Source organism: Tinamus guttatus, unplaced genomic scaffold, assembly GCF_059628265.1.
Source record: "Tinamus guttatus ecotype Peru unplaced genomic scaffold, ASM5962826v1 Tinamus_guttatus_pri_ptg000190l, whole genome shotgun sequence".
NCBI classification, from domain to species: domain Eukaryota; kingdom Metazoa; phylum Chordata; class Aves; order Tinamiformes; family Tinamidae; genus Tinamus; species Tinamus guttatus.
The window spans coordinates 311,730-325,755 of record NW_028288724.1 but is presented as its reverse complement, the minus strand read 5'-3'; the positions used below and the strand labels follow the sequence as shown (position 1 = coordinate 325,755).

General features: G+C 46.7%; 1 protein-coding gene and 1 pseudogene across 1 annotated transcript in view; both read left to right on the top strand.

The window, feature by feature from the left end:
* The window catches only part of LOC104581145 (coiled-coil domain-containing protein 81-like), a 272,002-nt pseudogene that overhangs the window by 178,615 nt on the left and 79,361 nt on the right, over positions 1-14,026 (top strand).
* Positions 1-14,026, top strand: part of LOC148594873 (syncytin-A-like) — a 41,641-nt gene that overhangs the window by 394 nt on the left and 27,221 nt on the right. The gene's annotated exons all lie outside the window — the stretch shown is intronic.

The window sequence follows — 14,026 nt, the reverse complement described above, 5'->3', positions numbered from 1 at the left end:
ATGCACCACTGTGAAAGTCTTTTCTTTGTCTTCTCAAAAAGGCCCTGTTGGTATTGAAAGGCTACTCTGAGATTCACCTGAATCTTCCTTTCTCCACACTGAATAAGTGCCATTCCCTCTGCCTCTCTTCCCAGGCTCAAAATCCCTGAACACTTTGGTGAATATTCAATGAACTCCCTCCTGTTTCTCCATGTCTTTCCCAGACTGAGGCTGGCAAAACTGGAGGTAGAATTGCAGATGTAGTCTAATGAGTGCAGACAGAGAGGGATGATCACTTGGTCTTCCTTGTCACCAGGGCACACCTGTGCCAGAGCACATGGCACTGTTGCCAGGGCACATGCTCACTTTAGGTCCATCAGGATCTTCCATTGGGCCTTCCTCACAGATCTGCTCCCAGACAGGTATCCATAGCCTGGATCACAGCAAGGGGCTGTTCCTTCCAAGGGCAGGAGTTTGCATTTGTTCCTGTTTGAACTCATATGGTTTATGTTGGCCCATTCCTCCAGCCTGTCAAGGTCCCTCTGGATAGCATCTACTCCCTCGAACTTACCTATGGTCCCCTCTGCATAAGAACATTTGCCAACATGATAAGCAAGAACTCCGTCACCTCTCATATGATAAAATTTTTTGCTGAAGATGAGAAAAAAAAGCTCATGTCCTAGGACATATCCCTGAGGTATGCCGCAATCACAGTTCCCCTGTTGATTACAACCCAGGTACCACTATTCTCTGAGCTTAGTCATTCCACTGTTTTTGTTTTCTTTTTATGCATTTGGTTTTCCAGCCATCCAGATCATAATATCTGTGGATACTAGATGGTTGTTGGGCATCATGTCAAACACTTCTTCACTTCTCACACACAAAAAAATGACTTACAGTGCTTGTTCTCCACCACATGTCTAGTGTTTGTGTCATAAAAGACACACAGATTAGGCAGGCAGGAAGGCAGGCAGGTCAGCCAGGTAGGTAGGACGTAATCTTCGTCACTCCACTCTGACTGTGCCTCCTTTATTTGCCCAGAAATATCTTCCAGGAAGACTCCAAGAATTTCCCAAGCACCACACTGTGCTTAATTGACTTATAGTTCCCTAGATCATCCTTATGGACATTTTTGCAGGTGGGCGCAAAATTGACTTTTCTCCCATCATCTCTGTTCTCCTCTAATCTCCAAGCATTATAAAGAAAACAGACATAGATGAGAGATGCCTTGAAAGAATGTTGGACACGTCTCTTAGCACCTTCTGATGCAGTGTTTTCAGTCTCCTTTTTGCCAGACTAAAAATTTCCTGATGCCCCAACACTTCTTCATAGGAGCTTTGCAGTCAGCACCTTACCATTTTCTGCTGGATCCTCCAAAGTTTCTCTCATCCCTCCTGGTCTGGAGGGCCCATGACTAGGATCAGTACTCAAAATGTGGCCTTGCCATCTGTGAGCCTGAGGCAGTAGCAACTTGCCTTGATGTGCTGGCCACTGCCCTTCTCCAGGCCTCTGCCTGGAGTAGGACCCCTCAGAGGGAAAAGATGAGCACATTGCCAAGTAAGTGTCCCAGGAAGCACTCCAATTGTATTGGTTGTTGTCACATGGGTTAGTTCTTCTAGATGGTCTCTATAGATTGGCACTCTCAAACGTCCCTAGAGGCTGTCAGGCAGCAAGCTAGGACACATGAACCAGCAAAGTGCTCTTGTGGCCAAGAAGGCTAACGATATCTAGATGTGCATTAGGAAGAGTGTTGCCAGCAAGTAGAGGGACCCTCCTGCACTACTCAATCTTGCCGAGGCCACATCTGAAATACTGCATCCAGTTCTGGATTCTCTTGGATATGAGAGAGATGGGGCTGCTGGAGTAGGGCTATGAAGATGTTGAAGGGACTGGAGCATCTCTCCTATGAGGAAAGGTTGGGAGAGCTGGAACTGTACAGCCTGGAGAAGAGAAGACTGAGAGGGGAACTTGCCAGAATATACAAAGATTTAAGGGAGGTGTCTAGAGGATGGGACCAGACTATTTTCAGTGGTGTGTAGTGGTAAGATGAGAAGCAATGGGAAAAACCAAAATACGGGAAAATTCCAACAGAACATGAGGAAAAATGTCTTTCTTGTGAGAGTAACAACATACTGGAACAGGTATCCAGGTGTGGTGTCTCCCTTCCTTGAGGATATTCAAAAGGCACCTGGATGCACTCCTGGGCAATATGTTCTAGGTGACCCTGTTTGAGCATAGAGGTTGGACAAGGTGATCTCCAGAAGTCCCTTCCAACCTCAACCATTCTGTGATTCGTTATGTAATTCTGTGTTTGCATGTGCGCAACTGACCTTCCATCTCCAGTGACTATAATGAGACCTTAGACAAGGGAATCACATTTAGATATCTGTTATATACACATCAGCTTTGGCAAGAGGAATGCAACTACTTGTGAGTTTGCAGAGGGGTCTGAATTCCATTCCACCACAGGGCTTTGAAACCTGGCATGAGATGCTCTCTTGGGTTGATTCACCTGAAGGATGGGGAAATGAACTCACACCTTGACCCCATCAAAACTTGCTACATAGTTAAGAGGTGGGAACAGGGCCTCCCAGAGTGGGACAGTTCCACCTTTCCTAGATAACCATCGTCTGATGAGACAATTTCTAATGCTGGCTTCAGTCTGTCTTTGTTCTTCAGAGGGAGACCATAGATAATTAGTCTGCTTCAATGACTATTTCCCAGGAGGAGGAGTAATGAGCAAAAGGACAAATCAAGTCATGCCTCCAGCTGCGCCACTCTTCCAAGCATGGCCAGGCTCCTGGGGTGGAGCTCATGGCAACCTGGCAGCAGTGTGTCCACAAGCAGCTCCTCTGCAAAAAGTAACAGAGCTCTGGGCATTTCCTACAGGTGCCAGCTTGAGACAAGCAAGATGAGCAAGACAAGTGAGACAGAAAGAAGTTAGAAGATGTTCAGAGGTGGGAGGATGTCTGAGAGCTCCGTGGTGGAGAAATCTTCAGTAAGTCTCTCCCTTGCCAGGCAATGACATGAGATACCCTGAGGAGTTCTCTAAAGCTACCACATCCCATGGCCAATATTATCTGTCAGAATGGCTCTCCTCATTCCCCTGGTGCAGAGCAGGAGGTGTTCAGAGCAGAGATTCCTTGCCACCCTGTCAGAGTGTCCCTGCCACTCCAGGGTGCTGCGTTCCTGGGGCAGTGACTCTGCTGTCTGCTAGGGTCAACACTCAGCCAGCCTGGGGACTGCAGGGAGAAGCTCTGGGTGGAAGGAGAGACCCCCGGCAGAGCAGGGCCATTTTACATTTGAAAAAGATCTCAAACTTCTCAGTGCCCTATGTCTCTCCCTCTCCCATCCTCCTTCAGCAGAAATATCATGGTATTGCTCTGTGTTTCTCACTTGTCCATACTGCTCCTGTTCTTGCCCTGGGACTGTCTGGCCAGGGTGGGCTTCAGATGCAGCTCAGAAACCAACTCTGCAGATCCTGAGATCATCTGAGGAAGGGTGCAGAGTTCGCTGATGTGCACTTTGGTACTCGATTCCTATGTGCTCAGTGGTTTCATTTCTTTCTGGGGTAACATGTACAAAGTTCTTTTACCACCGAGGTGCAATCAGAGGCCAGCTGTGAACAAGGCAGATGGAAAAGGGCTCTCCTCACTCTGCATTAACACCATGGTGAGTTCTTTTAGGTGGCTCTTAGGAATCACAGTGCCTCACTCTGAGTGCAGGAGCAATCCAGGTGATTTCTATGTCCTCATAGCAACCACAGCACCTAATGGAGCTCAATCCAAGGGGCTCAGTGACTGTTTTGCTGAGATGGGGAGAGATAAACAGTTTACTGCAGGGAAGGGGGGCGGGGAAGAAAAAAGGGTGAGAAAGTTCTGCTCATGGCAGTCTGTACTAACTTGTCTACATCTCTTCTTCCTTGGACAGTCCCCCTCAGTGCTGCAAGACAGCGAATGTCCTACATCAGCTCCTTCAATGACATTCCCTACCTGACACCTATTCGTGGACACGTGAGAGCTGCAGCTCTTGCACTTTGCAGTGTATCTATGCATCTACCTGTTTGTCCTCATCATCACAGCCATAGTCTACGACCACCACCTCTACACCCCCATATACTTCTTCCTTCTCAACCTCTCTTTCCTGGATATTGGCTCCATCTCTGTCACTGTTCCCAAATCCATGGCCAGTTCTCTGTGGGACACTAGGGCCATTTCCTACTTGGGCTGTGCTGCCCAGGTCTTCTTCCTCTTTTTGCTGCTTTCAGCAGAATGTTCTCTTCTCACTGTCATGGCCTATGACCACTTTGCAGCCATCTGCAGACTCCTGCACTATGAGACCCTCATGAGCAGCAGAGCTTGTGTCAAAATGGCAGCAGCTGCCTGGGACAGTGGTTTCCTCAATGCTCTCCTGCACACTGCCAACACATTTTCGATACCACTCTGCTAAGGTAATGTTGTGGAGTAGTTCTTCTGTGAAGTTGTCCAGCTCCTCAAGCTCTCCTGTTCAGACTCCTATCTCCGGGGAGCGGCAATTATGGTATTTATTCTTTGTTTAGCAATTGGATGTTTTGTTTTTGGTGTCCTGTCCTATGTGCAGATCTTCACTGCTGGGCTGAGGATGCCCTCTGAGCAGGGTTGACGCAAAGCCTTTTCCATGTGCCTCCTTCACCTAGCTGTAATCTCCCTTTCTCTCAACACCCTCATGATTGCCTACCTCAAGCCCCACTCCATCTCCTCTCAATCCCTTGATCTGGGAGTGGCTGTTCTCTACATGGTGGTGCCTCCAGCAGTGAACCCCCTCATCTACAGCTTGGGGAACAAGAAGCTCAAGGATGTGCTGAGAAAATTGCTTCAGCATGTATGATGTCAGCACTAGTAATTGTCCCATGTGCATCTCCTCCTCCTGAGAACAGAGGCCCTCACCTCATGTCATTTTTGAAATGGATGTAAAAAGGCCTATATGCAGTGCTTCACATGCTGGAGAGCTCTATAAAGACAGCCTAAGCAGCAAGAGAAGAAAGGACATAGATGCAGAAGAAGATATGAGAAATATGGCAACATGGGTGGAGTAATTCCTCAGATCTTCTCCATTCAGAGTGTTGGTTGAATATGTATTCGAATGGCATACTGTTTATATAGATCTAGCTATATTATACATAAGGATAGTAATTGCTGTAGTGCATCACATAGTCTTGCCAATTAAAAAAAAAGAAAAAAGAAATCAAATAGATAAGTACTGAAACTGTGGAAGTTTGGTGAAGTGCCTAATCTTCTAGATTATAAATCCCTAAATTGCCTGTAAAAATATGGTGGGAGATGATATGATGTCAAACGTTTTGCTAAAGTCTGGATGAAAGATGTTTGCTCTTCTCCCTCCACAAATGCAGCTATTTAATCATAGAAGGCAACCAGGCTGGTGAGGCACAATTTACCCTGGGAAAATGATGTGGACCAGTCACCTTCTTCTCTCCTATGTGCCCTGAAATGTGATGTGAGAGGATTCACTCCATTGTACATTCCTCATCAGTGAGGCTGAACTGTCTGCAGTTGAACTGCCAGCAGCATGCTTAGCTGTAGGTTGGATGGACTTTGCCTAAAAACAATGGTAGAATTTAATTGTTCGGGCACAGGTTGGTAACCTCGAATGCCTGGGGTGCTTGCCCAGCAGCCACCCAAGAAGGCAATGGCTTTCCCATAAGTCCCATGCTGTAGCTGCTAGACACATGCGGTTGTACTGGACAAAGCAGACATTTCACATGGCCCTGAGGACCTATGTTTATGTCACTGTATCAAGTGTCTGTACGGAATTACATAAGCTATTTGCACTGTAGTTTTGTAATGAGTGGAGCTATAGTAGTAACAGTACACCTCTAGAACAACTGCAGATGTCCAAGGAAAATCCTCACCTGGCCCCTACATGATAAACGTGATGAATCCTGAGAAAATGAGCTCCCTTCTTGTCCCTGTCTAGGGGTTCTAGGGATGGGAATAGCTGTTTCCAGAGTGGGACATCATTTCCACCTCTTGTAGATAACCATTTAACTAACTTCATTGACTAATAATGACTAATATTGGAATAAGATTTTCTGCACTATTCAGAGAGAGACCACAGATCTATCTCACTTTCCCAGGAGGAGGGAGCACGAGGAAGAAAAAAAAATATGCCCTCCGCAGGGCCTCTGCCAGGCTCCTGGGGTGGAAGGAGCTCATGGAAACCTGGCAGCACTGCCAAGGGGCAGCTCTGTGTGACCATGTGCTCCCACCCGCCCCATCAGCCTAATGTGCTTTTTTCCACCCAACCCTCAACTTGACCACTCCATAAACAGCACACGGGCAGAGGCTTATTGAGCATGCACCTGCTCAGAGGGGATCCTCAGCACAGCTCTGCAGATCTGCACGTAGGACACTACAATGAAAATGAAGCACTCAAAGACTAACCAAGCACTAACCACAATAGCTCCAGATCCCCTGTTGTAGGATCCTGTGCAGGAGAGCTTGAGGATCTCAGGAATTTGACAGAAGAACTAGTGCGGAGCATTCCTTCGGCAGTGTGGTATTGAAAATGTATTAGCAGTGTGCAGGACAGCACAGAGAAAACCACTGCCCCAGGAAGCTGCTGCCATTTTGACACAAACTCTGCTGTCCAGGAGGGTCCCATAGTGCAGGGGTCTGCAAATGGCAACAAAGCGGTTGTAGGCCATGACGGTGAAAAAAAAAAGTACTCAATCAAAGTGAAAAAGGCGAGCAGAAAGATTTGGGTAGCACATTCCCAGTAGGAAACGGCCCTGGTGTCCCACAGGGAATTGGATATGGCTTTGGGGATGGAGGTGGAGGTAATGCCAAGATGGAGGAAGGAGAGGTTGAGAAGGAAGAAATACATGGGGGTGTGGAGGTGGTGGTCACAGGCTATTGCTGTGATGATGAGGCCATTCCCTAAGAAGGCAGCCACGTAGATGCCTAGGAACAGCGAGAAGTGCAAGATCTGCAGTTCCCACATTTCTGAGAACGCCAGGAGGAGGAACTCATTGAAGGAGCTTTTCTGTTGGACATTTGCTTCCTTTGGGCATGGGGACTGTCCGAGGAGAAAAAGACATTGACAAGCTAGGACAGACTTCTCTGAGCAGTGCTTTCTTATTCTTACAACTCTGCCCTCCCCACAAAAGCAGATATTACCCCTCCCCACCTTTGCTTTCTGCACAGTGTCTAATTTCAAAGACCCTTCAGAGTCAAATGGTAAATTCTCCAGCAGATGAGGTGTCCTAAAGAGAGAGGTGGCTCATTCCCAGACAGTCCCTCTAAGTCCACAGTTCATCACCCGGAACCCCACAGATCAGAGCGGGACTTGGACACCTCATTGTCAAGGACAGGTCTGCATGGCAGGTGCCACAAGTGCCTGTCTGAACTGCATCTGAATCCCCCTCACCAGTGAGTCCAAGAGAAAGGAGAAGAGCAGCACAGACAGGTGGGGAGACATGGAGCAATGGCATGACATTACTGCTAAGGGAAGCGGGGACACAGAGACACATGAAGGCACTCTTGTGTTTCTCCTCCTCTGGGCATGCGACCACCAAAGAAATAACTCATGAGCTAGACTCCACAGGCCTGAGGGCTGTGCTGCGTGGGAGTGGAGAAGAGGTGCTGAAATTTGTAGTTTCTACCCACACTTTGACTCTGCTGCCTGGAGCTGTCCCTGCAGGAACCAGTGTTTCTCTTCCCACATCTCTTCCTTTTCAGTGCTTACAGACCACATCCCACCCACTGGGCCCTCAGAACTGCTCTGAATCACAGCTCTACACAGACCTGTGTGAATCTGCTAGATTCATCCTCCTGCACTGTCCCTGACTGAAGGTAGCAGGACTCCCTGTCCTTCTGACCATGTGTCAGTGAATTCCAAATCAAAATATCTCCTCCTCCATACTGCAGAAGTTGGGAGGGTGATCCCAGTCACAGTCATGGCATAGGATGAGTGATAGTCCTCCAAGTTCTTCAGTAGCATTAATCCACAACCCGACATTTCCCATGCAACAGGCTGTGAAGATTGCTCCCGCAAGGAGCTCTCCTCTGTCTTCCTGCTCCACACTGCCTTTCATATCACTCTACCTTCTCTGACCTTCTGCCAGCAAGAGCAGGCAGTGCCTGGAGTCCTATTACTCTTTGCCATGAACTGGTCCTCGGCAGAGTGTTGACGCTGGTGAGGAATGATGCCCTTCTTCCATTAAGAGGAAAGTAGTAATATGTTTTACCAAGGCAAGATACAGTGACTTAACATAGTTTCATGATAAATAAGACAATTACAAATGAATAATGAAAAGTTTTACTCCCTTACGTACTTCATGAAGAACAGGATCAGATGCAAGCGTCAAGGAGACCTTCCTGTTGAATCATGCGTTTCAGAATGGACCCCCTTGCTTTCCAAAGTGCTTGCTTTCCAAGAGGAGCCTGGGGGTGGCTAGATCCAAACCTATTCTCAGATGTAGTCAACAGTTTCAGTGTAAAGGATTATGTACACAATCAACTAGAGATTGCACAATCAATCAGAGATACAACTAAGGGAAGTTTCAAAGGTTTGCAAAGCTTCAACATGCTATTAGTCACTTACTGAGGACCTGTAATGGATAAGGAATCTTTCAACCTCGAGGAGTATCCTTGAGAGTTGTCTCTGCTCCAGAAGAGCTTCTGCAGTACAGCCCACTGCTGTGAAGGAGAGCTCAATGCACTTTGGGCTGCCCGTACTATTAATGGAGGGGAGGTGGGAAGGTGATTGATTCATAGTCATATTTGCATACTACATGGATTTTAGTTGGTGCATGCTCAAATAGCCCCTGCCTATGGAAGATTTGTGGAGTGGTCAGGTTGAGAGTTGGAGGTAGAAGAGCACATGAGGAGGAGATGAGGGAGGTTACCAATCTGTGCCCAAGGATGTTGCATACATGAGAGGCACATCACAGCAAGGCCTGCACTGTAGTTTCTACATTCTCACACTCTTCTAGTTCTGCACCTCCTGAACCTCTTCTCACCCACAGATGGTATGACCAGGGCTTGTGCAGATGATCTCCACAGAGTAACTGGATTACAGGCTCTCCTGTAGAGTAAGTGACTGGATTATAGGCCCAGGGACTTCTTCAACAGCACTGTGTCCTTCCCGGAGACTAGTCACCTCTGTCACAGGGCCCAAGGTGCTATGAGGTCAGCTCAGGCAGCAATCCCTCTCCTGCATTTTCTGAATAGCTCAGTTCTCTTTCTTTCGAGTCTCAGGTCCTGCAGCGTTTGCTCTGTTAGTGAGAGTCACATTCCCCTATTGCATTGCCACCTGCTATCTATGTCAGGATGTCACTGCTCTAAAGTGGGGGCATTGCAGACACAGTGTTCTTGGCCCTTGTTTCACCATGATCACTTTGTGCTCTGTGCTACAGCTCATATGTTCATAAGTGAATGCATCTTGGGGCACAAACATGGGCAGATGGCAATTCACAAGCTCTCACAGGACTGAAACTGTCTTAGAATAAGAGTCACTCAAACAACTGGAGAGCTATGGTAGCACAGTACAAGCTCTTCAGGAGAGTTTGTGAAGGAAGACAAGGAGGAGGGGAAATGCCCTTTGTGTGAAGGGGAAGCTCAGATGTGTGGAGTTCCGTGCTGGGAGGGGACAAGAGTCTGGATGAGATCTTGTGAGTGAGCATCAGAGGATAAAGGTGACACTGTGATGGAAGTTATGGACTACCTGATTAGGGTGAGGTTGACACAGATGCCTTTAAGCAACCCGAGGAAATCTGTGGCTCACAGGCCCTGGTTCTTATGGGGAGAGTAAAATCTCCCTGACATGCACTGAAAGGTCCCTCATCAGAATGTAAGGATTGCAGCAGGGTTTTCAGAAGTGTCAGGGAATATTTCCTAGCAGAGGTGGCCACCAAGGCTTTCCTGGATGTGGAAACTGTAAACAAAGCTGAAATGAGCAGGGATGGGATAGCCAGTGCCAGCCTTGTCTACAGTGTCCTTAAAAAAGTGAAGAAGGACAGAAGCAGGGTAGAGACTCTGGCCTTCATAGGAGCAGACCTGAGCATGTCAAAATGAGGGTCCCAGACCAACCATCTCTGAAGGGCCCAGGGACTCCAGAAAGCCAGTAAGTCTTTACGGTCAGCACCCACGAAGCACAAGAATGCTCCATCCTGATGCTCAGTAAAGATGGTAAACATCTCAAAAGACTCACCTGGGTAAAAAGGGAACTCAGACCTGAGCACGATGGCAAAAAGGTAGCATATGGGAGGGGGATGAAGAAGAGGTTGCACATCAGAAGTTTAGAACTGTGACATAGACACGGTGTTAGGGAAGATAGCGCTGCCCTAAGATTGGCACTAGGGATGTTAAAGGCATGAGGATGAGCTGCTACCGCTTCAGTAAGAATAAAAGGAGAAGGTGGGCTGAGTGCTCAGTGGTCAGGGAGCAGGAGATGCAAATAGGTCTGAGAAATTCTTCACAGTGTTGCCTTCAGTTTTCACCCAAAAGGTTACCCAGTCTCTTGTGCAAAGAGTCGTGACTCTGAGGAGAAAAACAAACATTAGGGTTTGAGATTACTAAAAGGACTACTTTCAAGAACTCAAACCATCAATGACCGTCAATGACCATCAATGTTGCTGCCTGGGCAGCATAGCAGGATGCTTTTAGAGTTGACTCTGTCATAGCAAGGCCACTCTCTATCATCTTTGAAAGCTTATGGAAATTGGGAGAGGTCCCAATGGTTGCAAAAAAGGAAATGTTACATCCTTTTTCATGAAACACCCACAGGACTAAATGGTGAGCTGCAAGCAGTTCAGCCTCACTTTGGTGAGGAATGTGCACTGGAGTGAATCCTCTCACATCACATTTCTAGGCCGTGTAGAGGAAGAGTCCACAACATTTTCCCAGGGTAAATTGTGCCTCACCAGCCTGATTGCCTTCTCTGATTAAATAGGTGCATTTGTTGATGGAGAAGAGCAAACATGTTTTATCCAGACTTTAGCAAGGTGTTTGACATCGTCTCCCCCATATTTTTGCATGCAACTTAGGGATTTACCATCTAGAGGGTTAGACAACATGATGCATAGAAAGTTGCTTGAAAGGTCAGGCTCAGAGGTCAGTGATGAATGGGTAGCCCTCGTGGGGAGCCCAGAGAGAAATGGAGCAACCATGATCTCTCCAGGAATGTGACCCTTTTACCATCTCTATTAATGACACATAGGAGACAACACTTGCAATGGTTGTAGATGACCTGGAACTGTAAGGGAGACACCAGTCATATGCTTGAGGCCTGCAAAATGTGGGCCAGCAGCTTTCAAAGGCAGCAAAGAAGGCCAAAAGCATCCAGGCCTGGATGAGCAGGAACAGAGCCAGGAACTGGAAGGAAATGCAGATCCCACTCTTATCAGTATTCCTTAGACCACATCTAGAATACTGCATTCAGTGTGGGTCCCTGGGAGAAGTAAAAGGTTGGTAACTGGGAGAAAATATGTCAGAGGGCCCTGAAGATAACTGGGGAGCTGGAGTACTTTGACTATGAAGACATGGGACTTGTTCAACCTGCAAAAGAAGTGGCTTTGGAGGGACTTCATTTGGAGGGCCTTCCACTGCTGCAAGGAGGTCATCAAGAAGATGGAGGCAGGATCCTCATCCTGATGCATGGTGGGAGGATAAGTGGAAGATAACATAAGGGATAAGAGAAGCTGTGCACTCTCCCCACCCGGGCATTTACAAGATCAGACTGGATCAAGTGCAGAGCAATTTGGCTGGCCCTAGAGCTGACCCTGCTGGGAGCAAGGAGATTGGGCTAGAGAGCTCCTGAGCTCCCTTCCACCGTAAAGGAGTCCGTGATTCTTCCCTCTCGCTATCTGTATCTGCAGACAGGTTCCCTTGTCTGTGGAAGTAGGTCAGTTTTCTTGAACTGCTCCATTAACAATGATTCAGATGCAGAACTTCTAGGAAGGAATCCCAAAATGCTCCTGAACAAACGTTCGCCTAAATTTCACTTCCTCCATTTTTTTTTCTCTTTCCACCTTCTAAGTGTATGTCTTCCACCATCTTTACATCCTCTGCTATAGTCAGCCAAAATCTGTCTACCCTTTCTCCACTGGTTTTTACTTGCATTGTTTTGCTTGTTTGTTTGTTTGTTGGTTGGCAGAGAGAAACTTCAGTCCTGAAGGCTCTTGTGAAACTTGGGTGATTTGGAGAAAAGGCACCTCCTGGAGATTTGCATGGTCCTATGCATGGTGGGGGATGCGTGTGTCCATGTTGAGAGGTTGAAATAACTTGAAGAGTAGGCCTGTGGTGCTTCAGACCTCTGTGAGGCATCTCTGTGATCATCCTCTGCCTTGGTATTTCAAGCAGAAACAAGTGAGGACAGAGAGACATGAATAGAGGTAAGGAGGTCCATGGGTGAGAATAAGGTGAAAAAGCAGTTTGGTTGTCTGCTGTTTTCAGGGAAACAGGCACAGACATGGGAGACCATACAACAGTTTGTTGTGGAGATAGCTATGGGCACTGCCAAAGTTGAAAGGACCCAACAGAACTGTCTTTATCCTCTTGACTATGGCTGGTGTCTCTGCCACTGAGGCCTTAAATAAGATGTTGCTTCCTTAAATCACTGTGGCCCTCACAGAGCCTCCTTACATTCAGGGAGCCCAGGAGGTCCCATACTGATGTCCTGCACTTGTCCTTCCATGCCCCTACCTTCACAGTATCTCCAGAAAGAGCCTTGAGCAACATATGGAGGAAAGGATCACCCTGCGCACAGACTGTGTGTCAGTGCATGTACAATCTACTTCATAAAGCATGTCAAGGTTGACTTGGCATCAGTGCCACCTATACATTGCCTTTGTCTACCTACAGTCAGGACCTCTGATTTATCAGCCTCTGGGGAGCCTTCTTTGGTAACAACCCTCAGTAGGACCCATTAACGCTCCGAGAAACTTTTGACTTCTTCTGACTTCAGCTTCTTGAGGGCTTTGTTCAACCTCCTGTCAAGATGGGAGCTTCATGGGCTCAGCACCAAATACACCCAAGAGGCCATTAAAATGCAATAAAGTTCTAAGGACCGATGACTCTCATAATTTCTTCAGTTCTTCAATTCTTGATGGCTACTTGGAGAGTTTTCAGCAGTGTATAGACCAGAGGAAGATTTCACGGAGCACCTGAAAAGAAGGATGTGTGCTTTTTAAGCTCTCTTTATTTTTCAGCTTGTAGAATAAATGATATCGACATTCTCCACTTCGTACTGGAAATGTAGGGAAAGCAGTATTTTCTGTATGAAGATTTGAGGATGGACACACTTTCTCCTCACATCCCAACATTCCATTTCTCTAATCAGCCACTTGGGGCTTGCATGTCTCCTGTTAAAATATAACTTTTTCTATTGAAGTGTGTACCAGAGTGTTACAGTTCCTCTACATCAATTCCCACCTGCTTTCCTTAGACAACAAGTTGCAGATACAGTTTTTTTTTCTTAACTACAAAAATAAAAAAACTCTGCTACAAGTTGATGAAAAATAAATTTCTCAACTGTATGCTAAATCCAGGCTGCCTGCAGTGTGGAATAACCTTCCTCCAGAAGGAATTCCCCTCCTTGAAATATTTGTGACAGGCAGGCAAGGAGAGATAGAAACACAACTATGGAGTTGTCTAAAGAAGCAAAGAGACTCTGGAGCATGTTTAAGACTCCTTGAAACTCAGAGCAGCAAGTAAAGGATTGAGAGGAATCTCAGTGAATGAAGCGAAAGGAAGGGAAAATTAAAGGAAATCCCTTTCCCTTAAAGGAAAGCAATAGAAAGTACATATTCCTAGATAATCTGATCCAGTGGGAACTTTAGCAATGATCAGCATAGCCGGGACATGGGAGATATGTGATTATAGAGATTACATCCACAGTTTAAAAGATATAGCAGTGGTAACACAAGTTGAAGGGTGGATCAATATGCCTCTCTCCTGAGATTCATAGGCTACCTGAAAATTTCCACTATGACATTAGGATAACTCAACCCTTTTAGCTGACGAAAGGGTGTTAGCTCAATATTTTTTAA